Below are 20,669 nucleotides of genomic sequence, written 5' to 3' on the forward strand. Positions count from 1 at the left end.
CTACTTTGTAAGTATAAACCTGGATTCTGAAAAATCAATCAGTACAAGGTCAACTGCACTCATTGCCTGCATGGTGTGAATCAAAACTTAAGACACATGGACATTTGTAAGAAAATAGAGAACCAGAAATTTCACTGTAACCAAAATGCTTCTCATGTTCAAAGATAAATATACAGAATGGTTTCAAGTGAATTAGGTAATAAATTTTTCCCTAGATTTAGTGAAAGCAAGATCAGGGGAAAACATAGAAGTGAATTTATATAGCGTATTTATCAAGCGCTGTACTGATCTACACCAGAAAATCCTGAGAAGGCACTGACTGAATAGTGCAGATATTGGTCAGCTGTTAAAAAACTTCCTCAGGATGAAAAAGTGTCCTTGACTGAAAAACTTCTGGTGCTGAGCTTTAGACATGTTGCACGACTGATTAAAGGCACCTAAACACATTTTCAGATGATGGTGCAGAGCAGTTTAGGGAGGCTGCTGACCTCTTCTTTGCTCTAGTACAGCTGTCTTCTCTGTAGGCTTCCTTACAGTGGGTTGGGGCAGCTACTGCACTGTGGTTCAAGGTCTTCACATGGTCACTGCCTGTGGCTGTCTAGCCACACCCTTAGTACTGGTTTGGGTTAAATGCACCTACTTCTGATAAAATCCCCCCGTCATGGAGGCCTGGCAGCAGTAGGAGAGCTGCCACAGATGCTGCCAACTGGTAGCTTGCTGTCTTGAGGGGCTGTGACCTTCAGCCAAGGAGATACCAAACAGACATGAGGGAGTGGATCCAAGACCCAGAGAAGTCTGTGGAGACTTTTTCCTCATCTTAGGACCAAGGAACTGAAATATTTACTCACATGCTACATGAAGAAGTGCTATTAACCCATGTTGTTTTAGCATGGTTGGAGCACTTACACATCATATCTGGCACAGTGCAGACATGCTCTTCCATCACTTTCTCCACAGGGATGATGTTCAAAGAGGCTATAAATATATATAAACTTGAAAATTATGTCAACTAGAAATAAAGTTAGTCTATTTGTCTGACTGAGGCAAAAAGAAAAGAAGTCAAATCTGTTTTAAAGGTGGTCTGGTTTCTGAGAGGGAGCTTGGGTTGGTAGCCAGGAAGGCCCTGGCTGTGTCCTTTGAAATGTCCCGGAGGAAAAGATCCATTTGAATGGGGCAGATTTTCAAAGAGTGCACAGTTAGGGGCAGATTTTCAAAGCGTGCACAGTTAGGGGCAGCTATGCAAAAAATTACTGACACAAAGAACAAGAAAGACTCACAGACCTGTAACTGAAACACCACAGATGTGAAAAGAGGGGTCCAGTTGGTCCAATTGTATGCCTTGGTGCCCCCAATTACTGATGCAACCTGTTGGTGTATCTTCAATGGCTTAGCAAGAAGGTTACTTTCCCAGAGGTTCCCTTATAAATGTCTGCTCGCCCATTAACATAGCTAACATTTCCTAACTGCGCTTAGTTATGCAGCCTGAGCTGATCCACATCCTATTTAGTTCATAGCAAAAGTTCAAATGGAACAAATTTTTTATCCTCTTTGTGCACTGCATATAATTTCCCTCCTTTATGGTCAGAATTATAGCTTCAAACCTAGAAAACGATATCCAAAACACCTGAGGCAGAAGAAAGCTCATTTACATTTATTCTGGCATAAAACTGCTTTTTAACTCTGAGTACAATTTCTTAATCACTTGCACCTTTAGCTCTGCACAGTAGCATAGTTCCTCAAATCTATATTGCTTTCCTACTTGGCCTATGCTATAGTTTTACATACGTACCCCATTAAAGCAGCAAACATTTTTTCAATGTATTTAATAAAAATAGATATATAAGATCACTGGATAATGTGTATTATTAGAATTAGCAATGGTTTTGATGTGGGATGGTGGCATAATATGTTAAACCAAAGTCATTTATCATGGCCTGAATTTGTAAGGTATATATCCGACAATGTTTAGCCTGAAGAAATGAATAGAACTTGAGAATTTTTTTGCTGAAATGTTTGCTTCAACATTGTAAATTTTCAGAAAGCAGTATAATAATAATGAATAAGATGAATGTTTGATTTCAAGGGCTGCTTGGGACATACTAGAATTACTACTAAATAGAAGTTGTATTCAGCCAAGCTGTGTTGCAGTGGCATGTCTCAGTGCTCTTCTGGGATAGAGGAGCCTGGAATATAAGACCCTTCTCTGTTTCCTTCTTCACTTGCCTAGGAAGCAAGTGCCCATCCATTACCCCCTGCACATTTCTGTGAGCAGAATTTCCTTTTTCCCCCCCTTTTTCTTTTTCCCTATGCTTCTTTTTTAATCTGATTTAAAAAAGACCTCTCTCCTCCTCGCTGAGTGCTTAGAGCCTAGCCATGCTGTCTTTAGCTTGGTTTCTTTTTTGCCCAGGACACTTGCATTCTTGGATGTCCAGTTACCATAAGGTATGTGATAGACAAGAGGAAGGACCTACCATAAACGTGCCCCCGAGTGCTGTGGATGGGACTTTCAAATGTCCTTTAGTGGATGCCTCTGAGGAGACAGAAAGCTGAATGTCACAGACCAAGGGCCCAGTGACAACAAGTTGTCAGCGCTCCCAACCCACACAGCTTTAGAGCTAATCAAATAACAGAATGGCAACTGATCATGCACTTGCTTATTTCATTCATGGACTGCTAAATATTTTTTTAAATATTGTCTTACAGGCAAATAGTAACATTTTAATAAATAATTTTTAATTTAAAAAAATCTACATGGGATATAATCTTAGTGTTATTTTTAACTTACTAAGTAGCTTTTATTCACTGGGCCACACAGTCTTTCATTAACATCTGTGAAGGTTCAAAAATGTTGTATCAGCCACTGAAGAACTCCCATTTTATTTCCAATCTACACTAGAAACAAATGCAGAATTACAGGGGAAGCATTAATAAAAAATTGACACTAAGGACTTATTGCAAAGTGCATTTCCTAGTATGCATCAAGAACTAACAATGTAAAAAATTCTATACAATTCATGCTTAATATAGTGTGGTTTGATTTTTCAAAAAGAACAACATACTTGACACTAGGCTTAAAATTGTCTCCATAAATAATAAACCATTTGAAAGCATTCGATGTGCAGATGAGCAGATGAGCAGAAACAATGGCATCATGGTGGCTTTTATTGTGATAGTCTCTCCCATGTTTAGGTGATAACAGGAAGGTAAGGAACCTGCTCCTCCCTTTCTGATCAAAAGTGATTTACTTTGGCTCGAAGATTTAAAGCCAGTGAACCCTGCAGAGGGCATGAACTTACACAGGCAGCACAAATGACCAAGAAGGGAGCTGATTCTGCACCACAATTAAACCAAAGGACTTATTCTCTTCACTTCTATCTGAAGGACTGCTCATCTTTCTTTGAGGGCCATTAGTGTGACAGAAGAACAAACCAAAGGCTCAGCTTGGGCAATTTTCATCCTCCGTTTTCCTTTCCCTGATCTTGTTTTTCTGTGTTCCAGGTGTTTATCTGTTGAGGTTCCTGGCATTGTATGCACAATGTTTTTATTCATTAGTCTTGCATTGCTTTCATGTTCTCTGACCACTAAAACCAAACCTAACCAAACAAGTCTCTCAGGAATATTTGGAAAAGCCAACAGGGCTTTTGGTAGAGACTATACATTGCAAGAATGAGAGGAGTGGCTCATTTTCCATGCTTTTGAGCCTCCTTCTTACCTCCCAGTTTTGTGCTTGTCACAGATAGAGCCAGAAGGTCACAACCACTTTACTCTCCTCACTGTAGAAATCAGCCAATCAAAACTTCCATATCTTGCAGCATTTCAATTATTTATGACTCCAAACCTAGTAGAACAAATACACTTCTAGGCCTCAATCTGAAAGCTAGAGGGGAAAAAATGGCATCACAACTCAATAGAAGTGAACAACACCAGACTGGAAAATAGAGAGAAATCCTCCTGGCACGTCTTTGCTGGACAATAAGTCATAAGGAACATAAGGCATCTGACTTTCTTTATATGGTTGGAAGTGTTCATTTGAAACTATGCCATCCTGATATATTGTTTAATATTCTATTTGGAAGTACAGCTGAGACACATTCAAACACATGCATACCTTCCAAACAAATAGACATCAACTAGATGTGCTAGACAGCTCAGCACCTAGTTCCTGCTGAAGCCTTGATAGGAGCCAAAACAAGCGTCTTTTCAGTTACGTCTGACCTGATCTATATACTTGGAAGATGCCTTTGACCATCTCTCAAAAGCAAGGGCTGAAGTAAGCCACTCCTGTTTAGGAGTGATGAATCCAACAGCCCCAGAGTGAGGAACTTGCCACAGCTCCCTACCTCCAGATCATGAATCCATCCACGTACCTCACTCCCAGAGACATTCCTCCTTGGCCCCCAGGCCAGGTGCCTCACTTACCAGCTGGTCTAGCTTGGTGCTGACCAGGCACAAGCACTGACAACACGCTCTCATTGTGCCCTGTGTTAGCACCATGGGCACACCATGGTCCACCCCTGGCGCTCAGCCATCGTGACTTTGGGTCTGCAGAGATGAGACTTTCATGGGCCAGTGGCCCCTGTAACACCCCAGGAGGTGCTGATCAGGGAGTTATTGGGGTTCCACAAACTGTGGTATTCTTTGAGGGTGTGTGAGCAGCTTTTGTCATGTAACCGTACACTCCCAACCCTCCCCTATCCAAGACTGCAATAAATGACTTTTGGCTCAGAAAGACTTCGTGTTGGATCTTACATGGTTACTGCAGCTATAAACTCTCATCAGAAGTCAGCTATAGTGAACTCTGTATTGACAAAAAATGTCACTGAAAATAAGCCAGAGAAGACGTTCTTATGAACTTCTCACTGATATACAGATTTTTTAAAGAAAAATGGAAATGCTTCAGTAGAAGGAAGCGAGTGTCAAGTTCTGTGAAGTTTTCCAGGACAGAATAGCTTGTAGCTAAAGAGTTGCACTCTTCTGAACAACAAAACAGTGTAAGGGCTATTCATCAAGGCAGTGATTGTTTTGGACACAATATTTCAGGTAAAAAAAATGGAGCATATCTATTCCCTCTTCCTGGGAAAGCCCTCATTCTTTCTTGGTTTTGACAGGACCTACCTACAAAAAAAGGAAACCCAACTGTACAATCCAGCTAAGAAGAAGAAATCTCAGCCCTAATGCCTGTCCGCAAACCACTCCTGAGTTGGTGGACATTCCTAGGGTGGTATGGGCACTGGAAGTCTCCACCTGCCTTTGTGGGGCACAGACACAATCTTGAACTGTAGGGGACCTTCAAACAGGGTTTGAAGGGACTGCACATTTTCTAACTTCATTACAGGGAATGTGCGTGATGTACCCAGGATGTACCCACAGACCCTGGTTAGGCAGCATAAGCCTCAGGATGGGGTACACAGCCCTGACCAAAAACCTCTGGGACACAGAGAAGGGGGTTGCACACATTCTCAGGTTAGTGCTGGTCAGGATTGGATTCCATCTCTCACATGTTTTCTTCACATTAGATACATGTAGAGATGATGAAGCTTGTTTCTTGTGCCTTCATTGTGAGGATTATTTATGTGAATTCCTGGGTTTGGGTTTTGCTTGTTTTATCTTCTCTCATATGATTGCAGGGTCAGGATCACTCTGCATTTATGTTTGGGTTTTCTGGGGGAATATTGAGTAGTGTTCCCACTTTTGAACTGGCTTGCTCTGAAACTCTTCCAGAAAGCCACTCGTCAGGAACAGCATTGTGTTCTCCCCTGCGCTCCAAGAAGAATGGCTCACTGCCTGCAGACTGTGGGGGCCAGGGGCAGGCAGTTCCTCCTGGGATCATGCCTTTCACTGTGGCCGTCACACTGGTGTTTTGTCCATCTCACTGGTAACAGTTTTGGAAACTGAAAAAAGGCCTATTTATCCCCTTGCTTATTTAAATTCAGGCAGGCTAATGTTGTGGCTATTTAAAGTAACGGCAGTCAGCAGAACAGATGCTTAGGATATGAGTGCTGGTCTATCATTAAAAGATATGGTCTATGATTAAAGGATATTTTTCCTATGGGAAACTACAGCCCTCTGGGACTTTTTGGCTTATCAAGAAAGTTCAGAGCCACCATGTCTCTCTAGCAGAGATAAAATAATGCAAACTTGTTCCTGGTGCCAAATATTGTAGCCAGCAGCATGTTGTTCTTGTTCCCACTAATGTTTCTACTACTCTGTTTTGGCTCTTGTAGGTTAGTGACTTTGAGTAGAAAGAATGAAGTATCTTATGTTATTGATATTAATATTGCGATCTTAATTTCTTGCAAGTACCTCTAGGTACACTTGACTTTACCTTGTGATTTCATAAAATAATATAATGTAATGTAATGTAATACAATATACAATAAATTATATTTTCCACTCTGATTTTCTCTTGTGCACTATTTTCTACATAACAGACCATTCTTAAATTGATGCTTAGACTGATAATTTCAAGGATACAGAAGAGATTTGGATGCATTCATTTCCTTGAAATGAGCAGCAACTGTGTTTCTAATTTAATTGAGTGATTCTGAAAAATTGCAGACTTACAGCTTAGTTTTAACAAAGGAATTATTTCCTTTCAGGGAACAAATAATCTGTAACATGGGAAGCTGTAGCACTTAAGCCGGTTCCTACCTACATCAGTTCTCACCAGAAGCAACCTAGCAGTGTGTGTTCTACATTTCTTTGGTTAATAATGTGAATTCAGCTGTGTTTGGTAAATAGAAAGATGTGCATTGCAAAAGTTCTCCAACATTTCATTTAGAGTGTAATAAACTGTGTTGTTTGCTAGCTTTGTGGCTTCTCTAAGTTTCTGATTGTATGGTATCAGAAAAATCGATATCTCATTTCTCACATCAGCCAGATGGATAGGCCAGTCAAGGGCTTCAGCCAAGTCTTTGTGCCATTCTGACAGGGGAAAAAACATGTTTTCCCTATTTCAAGCTCTACTGTTTACAAGCAGATATTGACAGCTTTGCAGTACTTTCTCTTGGTAAGATCTATCACAGTAGAACTTAGAAGTCTTGCTGGCTCGGCTGTATTTCTTATACCTCCTCACTTGCCAAGTAAAGTTAGAAATTCTTTGGGTGGTTCTTACTTTCGCATGTTCTCACTAAATGTTGAGATTAGCCAAGGAATAAAGGAGATGTTCTGACTTGTGCTGATCCTCCCAAAAAAAAGGTGTCATGAGATTTTGGCTTACAAAAACCTGGCAACTACACTTCCATGCCTGCTGATGAAATTAGTTTCCCTGCATGGCTGTATGGCAGAGCTCTTTATATCTGTTGCAAAACAAGCTGGTGAAGAACCAACTGGCAGCAGAAAAAGTGTGTTTTTTCTGCTCTGTGGATGTCATGGTGCACATTAAAATAACGGGTAGTTTTTAATACCAGGATTAGGGAGAATACTAATATTCATATAACAAGTATCTTCAAAATTAGAAGAGAGGTGAAAAAAGATATATTTTGTAATGCATTCACTGCATTAAGAACATTATTAGTTAAAGCATTTAATTTTTTCTTGTATGCACAATGTATCATATTCACATCCAAGAAAGAGTATTAAAAGATACTCAGACCTTGTGATTGCCAAGTGAACCATGCATTAGGTGGGAATATCAAATAAGAATTATCCATTTAGGTCTGGTTGGTCATCCCACTCACAGTGCTTATTGCATATTATTTTTTCCACAGAAAGACACTGATTGTCAAAAAAAAAACAAACCAAAAACAACAAAACAAAACCACAACAAAAAACCCAAATTGATTTGCCCTCTATATTAACAGGGACTGAATGTATGAAAAGTCCTCCATGACAGTTTCTTCATATGTCACATCATATGTGATAGCTATGTCACTGCATATGAGGTGGTTGTGAAGTGTGCTTTAAGAAAGCTAGTGCCAGCATTTAGACCATCTAAAGCACTATCAATAAAGCCTAATTCCCATGTAATACAAGAAATCTAAAATTCAAATGTAGCTACTCCATTTTCCACGTCACCCTCAGGAGAGCTACAGAAGCAGTTCAACTCCCGAAGGGAATTCGTGTGCAAATGCAGACCCTTCATGTACTACTGGAAAACAGCAGAATACAAATGAGACCTATGCAACATTTTCATATTCATCCTCTTAAAATGCCAACCAGACCAAGGTTTATGATGAGCCCAGAACCTCAGTCTGGGCCTTCCCTCTGCTTTGTCACATCCAGTTCCTTCAGGCTCGGAGATCTCTGTGGAAGCCAGCCCATGTGGAGATCCAGACCCCTGGGCTGAGCTTGGTTACCCTGAGGCCTTATCAACACAACCCTACACTGCTGCGTTTTATCACAGTGCAACTCTGCAACATCAAGGGCTTGGCCCTTCGTTTCCCCTGGAGTTTTTAGGTCCAAAATTTTAAACTGAGACCTGGAGGCTCAAGCCTAAGGCAATGTTCCTGTGACCCTCAGAGAATAAAACCAGGAGCAAACAATGCCACAGTATTCTCCAATGCCTACACAAAACTATGAAACATAGTGGGTGTGCATAAAGCTTCCTAAGTAACTGACAGTTATGGGAGCCAGGTTTAGGTTTGTGGAACTAAATACAGTGAGGTATGAATACATTTTCCTTCCAATTTTAACTTCTGAAGTGTAGCTGATTCAGACAAAAAGCTCTGCTTTGTCTGATATCAGTGGAAAGCTTAAAATCAATGACACCTTGCATCAACATAGGCAAAGACAGAATATAATGTTCCCTACTGTACTTTTTGAAACTTACTTTTGTTAAGCATAAACTGTACTATTCCTCTGGAAATGGAATTTAAAGATCATTTTGTCAGAGACATCACAAAGTGCAAAGAAACAACATTTGCACAACTCATTTTTAGCTGGTCTAACTTCAAGGCAGAAATTGGAGTTAAGGAAGGAAAATAAACCATGACATAAAAGCAATGCTTTCTCCTTTTCTAGATGATTGCATGCTCAGATGGCTCTTAAATTCCCAGGGGATGTACAGATTGAGATGAAATATTGGTTTGGTATAACAACAGCATGGAGATCATAGCTATAAGCTATTTTTGTAAATCATAAATCAGTGTCTGAACACCAAAGCATGGAACACTATTCAATTCATACATTATCACTAATTATAATTTTTTACTTGACAATGTATCATCTCTCATGCAAATAGATATAAGCTATTTTTTTCACCCATAACTGCACAACTTGTGCACAAGACGATGACTTCTGAAAACTGTCAAGCGTAAATCAGAAAAAGGATATTTTTGTTATTGGTAATTCTGTGCCCAGTTGAGAAACTGTTCCTTCTCACTACAGCTCAAGGGTTTGAACGGTTCTTTTCCCAAAGAGTTTATTCTTTAACAAGGCAAGGCACGCAGAGGTTCAGAGAACAAGATGCAACAGTCAACAACTGAGACTGAATGACAGTTTCCATTCAGCATGTTAATTCAATTCCTTTTTTCCTTAAAAAAAGAACACCTGAAAACTCTGTAAGCAAGGATGGGGTACAGAGGTTCTGAGAGAGAACCTTGACAGCCTTGGAACAAGTGACTGATTAGTATGGAGGAGAGGAAAGACTAAAAGTTCAATTGTAACTTGTTTCCTAAACTGTTGGTTGTCTTGATCAGTTAATTTTCAATATTTCTCAGCATGTGCCCTCATCCTCAACCTGTAGCTGAGAACATTGCCTCTGGAATTGTGTTCTGCAGGGCATGTGCCAGTGCTTTTACTCTGGGCTCACAACTCATCAACTTCACAAATGTCAGCTGGCATAAGCTGCAGACATGATCCTCACTGCAGCTCTTGCTGTAGCACTCTTCACCCCTGCTCCCCTGACTGAAGATGTCTTTCTGATCTCTTATGCTGCACCCTGTTTCCTAATTTCCCATATCTATATGACTCAGAGTATGACACACTTATTCTGTACAGGTGTCCAAGAGCATTTGAGGTCTATCTTAAGTCATTCTTACAGTGTTTGAGGGTGGGTTTTCTGGAAGCAACATGTCTTTCTTCTCAACATCATGATTGAGCTGCAGCAGCTCCAGCTAGCTGGAATCACTCTGACATGACAAAGAGGAGCTCAGGAGACAAAATGAGCTGAGCTTCATCTCAGTTGCTCACCTTCAGCCATGTTCACCAAAGCCTCCTACGTTGCAATAAAATCTTGTCAATCATCCTGCATTGGTGAGTGACACCAACACTGCCAGCAGTAGTCCAGTGCTGCCAGACGGTGTGAGCCAACTGTGTGCAGCCAGCATGCTGATGTCAATGGGCACTGTGGGGTGTGGTGGGGCTTGTGGGGTGTTTTTCTCACCTGTAGGTGGATTAGTGGGTAGTGTGTATGTAGAGCACCCACATTTCCCAAAGGTGGATGTGCTGGCGAACCAGCACCCCAAAGGAGGGTGGTGCACCTAACCATGTGTTTGGGGAGGTTGTGGGTGTGGGGGTGTGTGTGTACATACTTAGAAGTTTGGGAGATTAGTCATGGAAGGATGCATAGAAATTTCCATGTGTTTCTTAACATTTGCTAAGTGTCTTGAATTGTGGTTTATCTGTTTTGTTGCTGATATCAATCCTAAATGTTTGTTTGAGTGCTTGCCAGTTCTTAGATGCTGCTAATAATCAGGTAATTGTCTTCTATCCCTTCTGACATGTCTTGGAGATCTGAACATTCTCCCTGTGGGACACCCTGCACTGTCTCCCATACTGTTACCTCACAATCCCTGGAGTCGTGGACTGGGGTTGCAGAAGATGACCTTGCAATCCAACCTTAGGACCCCAGCAGCACCCAGCTTCAACTCTTCCCTCATGTTGACCATGAGAGCAACTAACCTGGTGCTGCCTGAGATCGAGGTGCGTTTGGCTAGCTCCAGCATAGATGTTCAACTGGTTCTGAACCTCCTGAGTACCCTGATAGACTCAGTCACGAAACTGGAGTTCACGGGGAAGAGGTTTCCTGAACTGGCTAGAGAAGGATAATCCTGAACTGAACTATGACAACAGTATGACTTGCACCATACATCTGGCTGCCTACATCTCCAAAGATAAGACTGTCCATATACAGGGTAAAACACTGGAATGAGTCATTGACTAACTGAGCAGCATTTTTGCGTTGGACTAGGGGAGGTGGGGGTCAGGCTTTTTCCAATGGGGAGGAAGTCTTCCCCATGTGTCCATGTGTTCTGTTTCTATCCCATACTCTTTTTAACTACATCATATGGCAACCTGGGCTTCCAATGATCAGTTGTGTTACACAGAAAGCAGTATTTGAGAGTGTGAATAGTTACCCAAGAGCTGGTGGTGGTATGTGTGAAGTGTACATTTTTTGCACAGAAATCTATCACAACCTTTCTAGCAGCAGGTATGAAACTTTTAGCCACAAGCACATCACTGGAGCATTCTTTGGTCATCTAAAATACTTGCCCTCAGTGCTCTTGACTTATGTGTCAGTAAGTATCCACTGGGTATGAAGGCTTTGTTTTATTTGCAATTATAGTAAAGGCATTATTAGAATTACTTCGTGTCTTTACTGAGAGACAAGAAAAATACGAGACAAACATTTAAAATACCTGTAAATTGTGATAATTTCACTGAATTGCAGAATCACAGAATGGTTGAGGTTGGAAGAGGACTCTGGAGCTCTTCTAGTCAGACTCCCCCGCTCAAGCAGGGCCACCTAAAGCCTGTTTCCTGGGACCATACCCAGATGGCTTATAAATTTCTCAAAGGAAGCAGATTTCATAACCTTCTTGATGTTCAGAGGGAACCTCCTGTGTTTAGTTTGTACCTGATGTCTCTTGTCATTGAAAAGAGCCTAGTTCTTTCATCATTGCACCTTCCCTTCAGTTACTATACAGCCCAGCATGCATGCACATAAATGCAGAGCTAACTATGAAAATGGACATATCTATTAAAAAGAGTAAAGTCAGTGGGATGTAACCACCAGTGGAGTGTGAGATAGTGAATTATTCCAGGAAATATTTGAAGCAAATGGAAGCCTCCTAGGAAGTGTACTCCATTTTCTCAGATCCTCTTTCTTAGGGTATGAGAGACTGAAATGTTAATGGTTAATGGCTCAAACAATCATCCATTTGCAAAAGCAGCTGGTGCAGAGGATGACCATGACAAACCAATCTTTGTTTAGTAAGAAGCTGGGTTTTGAGCCAGATAAGGAAGAGATAAGAATAGCCAGATAAGAAGCAGATCCTTCAAGATGGGATAGTGCTTTTTATTATGCCAATGTGCTCCCTTACACAACTGGCTCAGGTGTGAAAACTCCTGCCCTGCCCCACCCTGGGAAGGTACCAGGATATTTATGTGTAGGGCTGAAGGCATTTGTCCCTTCTGATGGGGCATAAATGGCTCAACTATGGGTATCTGAGAGGAAGCTGCCATGTCTTCGAAGATGTCATAAACCATCAAAGACCCTCGAAGTGCCCCCAGACTCATTTCTGGAGCCTTCCACCAGAGGACTGCATGTGATCCATAGTGTTGCAACTCCCCCACCAGTGGAGGTACACGGGCATTCCCATGTAAACCTAAGTGTATTGAAATATGTGTTTCGCGGGCTTCCACCACCCCTAATGGATCAAGACTATGACCATCACTTTAAACAACAGACATTGAATTTGCAACAGTCAAGTCTTGTCACTGGATCCATGGGTGGTGATATCTTTGTTCTCTAATCCTTTCTTTTTCTTTCTCTCTTTCTTTTCTAACTTCTTCTACTCAAAACTCAGACCCAGCAGCACGGGTTTAGGAGGGGCAGGTCCTGTCTGACCAACCTGATCTCCTTTTATGATCAGGTGACCTGCCTGGTGGATGAGGGGAAGGCTGTGGATGTGTCTACCTGGACTTCAGCAAAGCCTTTGACACTGTTTCTCATAACATTCTCCTGAAAAAGCTGGCAACCCACGGCTTGGACAGGGGCACTCTCTGCTGGGTTAGGAACTGGCTGAAGGGCTGGGCCCAGAGACTGGTGGTGAGCGGTGCTGCATCCAGTTGGCAGCTGGTCACTGGTGGTGTCCCTCAGGATGACTGTTGGGCCTAGTCCATCTTTACTGATGGATCTTTATCTGGATGAGGGGATAGAACGTACCATTAGCAAATATGAAGATGACACCAACTGGGGGGGAGTATTGATCTGCTGGAAGGCAGGAGGGCTCTGCAGAGGGACCAGGACAAGCTGGAGTGTTGGGCTGATTCCAATGGGATAAGGTTCAACAAGGCCAAGTGCCGAGTCCTCCACTTTGGCCACAACAACCCCCTGCAGCGCTACAGGCTGGGCACAGAGTGGTTGGAGAGCAGCCAGGCAGGGACCTGATTGACAGGAAGCTGAACATGAGCCAGCAGTGTGCCCAGGTGGCCAAGAAGGCCAATGGCATCCTGGCCTGGATCAGGAACTGTGTGGCCAACAGGACCAGGAAGTGATTCTTCCCCTGTACTCAGCGCTGGTGAGGCCACACCTGGAGTACTGTGTCCAGTTCTGGGTCCCTCAGTTCAGGAAGGATATTGAGGTGCTGGAGCAGGTCCAGAGAAGAGCAACAAGGCTGGTGAAGGGACTCAAGCACAAGTCCTGTGAGGAGAGGCTGAGGGAGCTGGGGTTGTTTAGAGTGGAAAAGAGGAGACTCAGGGGAGACCTCAACCTCTCTACAACTCCCTGAAAGGAGGTTGTAGCCAGGTGAGGGTTGGTCTCTTCTCCCAGGCAGCTATCAGCAAGACAAGAGGGCATGATCTTAAGCTGTGCCAGGGGAGGTTTAGGTTGGATATTAGGAAGAAATTCTTTACAGAGAGGGTAATCAGGCATTGGAATGGGCTACCCAGGGAAGTGGTAGATTCTCCCTCCCTGGAGGTTTTTAAGATGAGACTGGATGTGGCACTTAGTGCCATGGTCTAGTAACCACAGTGGTAGTGGATCAAGGGTTGGACTTGATGATCTCAGAGGTCTTTTCCAACCCATCTGATTCTATGATTCTATGATACTGTAAGGCAGAAAAAAAAATTCCAGTCAATGCCTTAGTAAATGCCTTGATGTGTCTGGATAAATTAAAGTTTAAGTTTTCTAAGTTAAAATTTGTGAAATGTCTTGCTTCGTCTGGATGCTGTTTTAAAATGTGCCAGGTACCTTATTCTACCTTAATGCTCTAAAGTTTGCAAGTAAAACTTTGTTATTGAACCTCCTGAGAATTCTGGTTTTTGTCCCACACACTGCCCAGAATGAATGAAACAACTTTCCCTAAAATGCCAAGCAGACTGGGGCATAACATAGGGTCTGTTGGGAATCTTGAAATTTTGCTTACAGACCATAGGTGATCACTGCCCTAGATTAGTGAAAACTGTGCTTTTGAGCTACAAACTGCAGTGGTCAGGCTTCATTTCTTCTCCAACTTGGAGGCTCTACCTCATCCAAAGGCCATTTTTCCCTTACACATGCATTGGAATCTTAGCCCTGATGAACTGCATCATACTGATGCTTCCTGTTGGCTACCAGATGTTATAGTCCTGACAGAAAAGAGGGAGAAAGGCTGAGTGTTGGAAAATTACTTTTGTGATCAGAAGAAAAAGTACCTGTAAAGCACCTCAGTTAGGATCTTTTCAGCTAAAGTTCAAATCTGTGTTGCTTAAAGACACACTTGAATCTGTATTTTGCCACTTACATATATATTTCTGTTCTTAAAAGACTTGAGCACCAACATCCATCAAAACTTGTCAATGCAGTATGCTTTTATAACAGATTTTTACTATTGTAACTCAGTCTTTTTCCTCCATTTCCAGCATTGATTACATCTTACATCTCTGTAGAAGTGCTCTAACAAGTCAAAGAAAGCCATTTTATAACATTAAAGAAGTTACAGACCTGACCCTTCCTACCCCAAATTCTCTGTGTCCCTCACTGCTATTTGAACAAATTGCTGCCTTCTGACACTCAGCTGCTAATATCCTCTTGGTAGCATGTTACTGTCTGGTATTTGATCCTACTACATGCCCTGTTTGGGTCATATCTGATGTCTCTGTAAGAAGTGTATATACTTGGATCCAGGTACCTGCTGACGTATAACTTTTTAACCCTGGTAAGCCCTAACACTGCACAAGAAATTCAGTATAGTCACTGCAATTTGAAAGTCTTTAAACTCTTCAACTCTTCAGTTTTGAAACTCTTCAAGCACTGCTGTGCAGCTTCAGTGACACTCCAGGAAATCCTCTGTGTCCTTCAAAGAAAGGTTGTCACTCAAGTCACTCCTAACTTCGCACTTTCCCCAGGGCTGCAGTCATCATCTCTCTTGCTGGGAAATGCAAGATGCAACATTTTTTGAATTAGATAACACAATAAATTATCTGGAATTGACATAGTTTTCCTGATGTGGCTGAAGTTCCCAGGTTCTGCGGAAAACCAAGCACGTGGTATCCCTGGGTGCCTCCTGGGAGCTAACTCCTGGGAGCACCCTTTAAACCATGCAGCTGCTCAGAAACTTTCTGTGGTGGAATTAATTCTGTTGCATCATTTCACGTGAATAAGGTTTTTGGAGCCCATGTAGAGGGCAGCACTCCTCTGCAATGGGGTCACAGGGAGCCAGGGAAGGCAAGTGCACCTTTGCTTCCAGGGTGAATTCAGTGACATTGCTTAAGGCCACCATTTTCTTGAGTCTGAGGGTCTGTGTGGAAAGTTAATCATAGGTTAGAGAGCAGGCACAATTCAAAGATGTTTCTTTAGAAATGATACAAAACCAGCCAGAGAAAGTGGGATCAAAGCTGTACATAGAATACAGTAAGTCCTTTTGCACCACAGGACCTACTTCAGCTCCGCACACAAAGCCATGTTCTCAGGCCATATCTGCAGGAAGGACTGAGAAATTAGAACTTTTTCTGTAAGTCCCCACACTGTGCTGGGGCTGCAAACCAGACCACTTACACCAGTCCCAACTGCAGATCATTCTGGGAGGGGAACAGTGATTTCTTTCAGGATCAGATTGTGAATCTGCTCAGAGTTCAAAGTCCTTCCTTCTACCTAAAAGACAGTGTCATGTGACGTAATATTCTCAGGTTTCTATAAACTGTCAGAATAGAGAACATGATTTTCTTACATTACAGTTATCTAAGAGGCTATTAATTTTAATTTCCTCCCTTTTAGATTGTTTTAGGCATTTTTTTTCTTCTGAGTTACAACTCTGATTGAAAATGCTGTTATGCTATCTGGTAAATCTCCCATGCTGTGAGGAAACCATATCCAGGCTCTTCTATCAACAAGAATATCCAGTTTAGCTTACTAAAACTTGAGACATCATTGAACTCATCCCCAAAAGTATTCAATCAGCAGGAAAAAATTCTATCAGTCTCACATCCCCTAACATTGTTCAAAGTAAAGTTTTGGCATGATCTTCTAGGAGGAAGGAAAGCTTAAGCCTGGATGATAAAGCTGCCAGCAGATATAGGTGTTTAAAAGAAATAAGTCTTGGACGAAGAAAAGAGTCAAGAGCTGGTCTTATCTAACCAGAAGAGGCCAAACATATCCTTGCATAGGTGGGACAGTCTTTCATTACAGTTAGTGGGATCTCATCCACACAAAACCGAATCTAGTTAAGAGGAAGTGGCAGAAGCAAAGGTATTAGAAAGAGTGGAACATAACTTTCCTGTCTTGCAGTTGTGCAGAGAAGGTGTCAAGTATTATTTTTATAATGAATATTAATCACCTTTGTACAGGTGATGCAAAAGTTGCAGATCATATTCACAGGTCTTGTAGACAATGATAAAAGAGCAGTGAGAGTTTTACACCACCTTGCTTCCTAAAAGCCTCTGAGTGTTTATTTATAAGGTGAAAAGTACTTGTTTTTGATAAGTGAAAATCCTGAACAGTTTGCGAGGAGCTGCAGGCTTACTGACCTTGTGTTAAAATGAGGCAGATTGGCAGTTCTCATGTCTGCTGACTGGTAGTGGTCCACGCATTCAGCAGCTGACCTGCAGAGGCAGTGCACAGTCCACCCCATACCATGCCTTTATGGCATTTTGTGTGCAATACCAGATGGTAAGGACACAAGTGGTCACTGGAAAAACGTACTTTACTAGAACTACCCACTCTTGTATTACTCATATGCTTTCAGCAGCAAATTACCAGGCAGCCCCAGTCCAGGGTTTTGCATATCCAGAGCTATCTCCATAGCTGCCCAAGCAAATGGCCAGTGCTACATATCAAGGGAGTGCAGCATTTCTCTCACCATGTACCTTTCACCATTTCCTCTGTGTGCGCAGATTGATCTTGATTGGCAAAACACCCCATCCTGTCTGAGACGGAGCACAGTGCTTGTCATTTTCTGCTGCTCACATGCACTCTGACTGGGATAATGTTGCCCCTCATCTTGTCCTTAAAACCAGTATTTATCACTCTGACACTGGCAGGGTCCTTCCACATCTCAGATGAGACTATATATCAGGACTCTAGGTGCAGAGTCCCACTACAAACAGATTGGTGTTTTACAAGTCTCTCTGTTCCACGGTTCAAGCAAAAATGAATGCACTCACAGCGTACATGGCAGGAACATGTCAGATGAATGTATCTCACTGCTTGTCTTCTGAACTTACAGCATTGCTTCTCAGTGACACTTGATAGAGCTGAAGGAAAACCTGGTATAAATTCTGAAGTTTCTATCATATAAACATTGGCAGCCCTTGCATTTACTATGAAAAGGAATTTAACTACTTGCTTTTTGCAAAATATCATTTGCAAAGGAAGAATAGGATGTCACCATTTGAGGGAATAAAAGAACAGCTTTGTAACTTCTTTGCATGTTACTTGCTGTGATTGGAAGCACTGTTGAAATCTGTTTTCCAGACTCACAGTATCTGAAACCAGACTGGTTTCTTCCCAAAGAAACTCCAAAAAGCTATTGAGGAAGAAGTGTGGTATTTCCACTTCTGACAGTAGTTACCCTGCAGGCAGTTTCATGGCATGAGACAATGAGTCACCACAGAAGATGGGGCAGAGAGATCTCTAGCAAAGGTCTTGTAAACTGCCTGGTTCACTTCTCCAAATAGTTAGTGGATATTTTTTTCATGTAAAGTTGGAGCCTTTGAAACACCTAGAGGGACATTTGGACTATCTGTATTTATTCCTTCATGTGTGTTTTGAAAGGCACTAAAATATCCAAACAAACCAGACAACTTAGAAGTCTAGTCAGACCAGTATTACACTGTGTCTTTGTAACATTCTATAAAGGAACAGAGCTAAATGTTCAGGTGACCTAAAATATCCATATAGATCACACAGACCTGAGTTTCTATCTTTGGATGGTCCTACATGAATTTCAAGAATCTGTTGGCTCAAACTGGTTGCCAGTTAAGGACCCATCACTGTGCTCTCTTACATGATAAAGGTATTACTTGGGCTTTTAGGTGCAATAACACACATTTCCATGGAGGTTTCATTAAATACTACACACTAAGCCTACCTGTAGCTGACAGGTTCAACAAATAATTATATTGTTCCTTGTAGGCTGACTTGCTGCTAAAATGGAACAGGAGGTGACTGTCAACGTCTGCTGTATCTGCTCCAGTTGCTTTTATATAAATAAAAAACCCTTTAGACCTAGGAATTAATTTTTTTTTTAATGAATGATGCCTGAAGTCTCTCCGGGACCCCACAGGAAAGAGTTTCATCTCTGTCCCCTTCAAGATCATTTCCGAAGAGTAGCTTTGCTGCGGATAAGCAGGTCAAAAGTGATGGTAAGGGTGAAAAGAGAGTAGAGAGATGGCACAGCAAAAGCATAAACAGCTATTTTGTGTACTTACAATTTAATTCTAATCTTGCAAAGATTTTGGAAGGTGTTCTGGTTTTTTATAGTTTCATGAAGCAGAAATAGAATATTTTCCAGTAACCATGGAAACACAGAAATAATGATTATCTGAAATTATCTGTACTTGTGGGATCAGGCTTATGTTATCATTGGATGACACATAAGTTAAGCCACACATGCATCCTCAGCAGTGCAATGCTGCCACAGTTGACAGGGAATGAACCTCACAGAGGTCCTCAAACATCTGGAGTAGCTGGAGTCACTGCAGTTCTGGAATATATTAACTCCAGCTGCTGTTGGCTCAAGATATACCTGCTTTCAGCAAGTGAATTTGTGATCAATTAAACTGAAACTGTAACCATGTCTGAGTATGTGCTTTGTTGTCCAAAAGACCTAGTAGCCACCAGCACAACAGTTTTTATGTCTCCTCAAATCTCTCAAAGGAAAGGTCAGTGAGGGATGCAGTGTCTTGGAAGTAGTCACCATCGATGTTCATACCTATTAAAACTGAGGGAGAGAGAGATACAGATGGTACTGCACTAGTAACAGTATTTATGGGCCTCTGGAGGATGATTTGCAGTTTATGTATTGGAAATAAAACCAGAAGAATGAAATGTACTTTAGGGGGGGAAAAAAAGACAGAAAAAGGAAGAGAAGAAGGAATTCAAAACGAAGAGAAGTCCTCCAGACGTCACAAACTGCATGAGACCTAGGACTATACCCTGCCTGAAGGAATCAGATAAGCTGCTCTTCTACAGACCCCAATTGCTATACATCAAAGGAAAAGCAAGAGATCAGAAGTATCTCTGTGACTGTGCTGCTGATGTAAGATCATTTCTGAAAGGATTTGATTTTGCTACTTCACTCTGCTTTGTAAAGCAGCTGGTTTTATGTTTTTCCTCTCTCCAATACAGAGTTTGCTGTGGAGAGTACCAGCCTCATGGAGTTTCTCCCTCCTGAGAAGGACTGCAACTGTTTGTTAAATACAGTTTGAATCTTTGCATGTCACTGTCCATAATCCCAAGCATAGGGTCACTTAAACATCTGATAAATGTGTTTTCTCTCCATCCTGCACCGGGCAGCAAGAAATGAATCAGCTTCATGTTCTTATTCATAGTGTGGTCTAATTTTTATGGTTCTTGTAATGTGCTCAAAGTTTAAGCAGGTTACTTTTAATGCAATCTAAAAGTTGAAACACTCTGCTTGCAGGACCGTAACTATTTCAACTTTATAGCCTGAGATAAAAAGCCTCTCCTAGGAGGTTGTTAAAATTAAGATCAGTGTTTTAAAAATCTGTTACATCTTTAAAAAATGAGTAATAACCTGTTCACTTGTGGGAAAATGAGCTTGCCAGACTAGTAAGGAACAGAATTTCTGCCTTTCCAGTTTTTGAGAGGCACTTGCACTTTGTTTCCAGGTGGTTGTCATGATGGATGCTATTCACCACAGGAAAAGCAGTAATTTTGCACATATTGTAATATAGTGCAGTATCCCAAAATATGATGATACTAGTTGGAGAGAACAGAAATCTTTTGAAACAGATCAAATTTACTTTCTCAGTGAATTAGACACAGACATAATTTGGGGACGTAGACAGTGCAATTAAATACTCTTTCTTCGGGTTTATATTTTCTTAGCAAAAGAAGTGAAGGCAGAGGAGATGAAACAACCTGGAATAAGTTACTCATGGAACAATGTGGCATAGAAAAGGGCAGTAGTAAATTGTCTGCCTGAGAGACTCAGCAGTTTCCCGAACAGAATCAACTAATATCTAGGCTCCTAGCATATATACACATATGAATGTTATACATGTGGATTTTAGAGATATCTATACATTTCCATGAGCATGAATATTATATTTAAGGTACTTTCTAC

This window comes from Manacus vitellinus, unplaced genomic scaffold, assembly GCF_001715985.3.
Source record: "Manacus vitellinus isolate BGI_N305 unplaced genomic scaffold, ASM171598v3 scaffold_5_pilon, whole genome shotgun sequence".
NCBI lineage: Eukaryota > Metazoa > Chordata > Aves > Passeriformes > Pipridae > Manacus > Manacus vitellinus.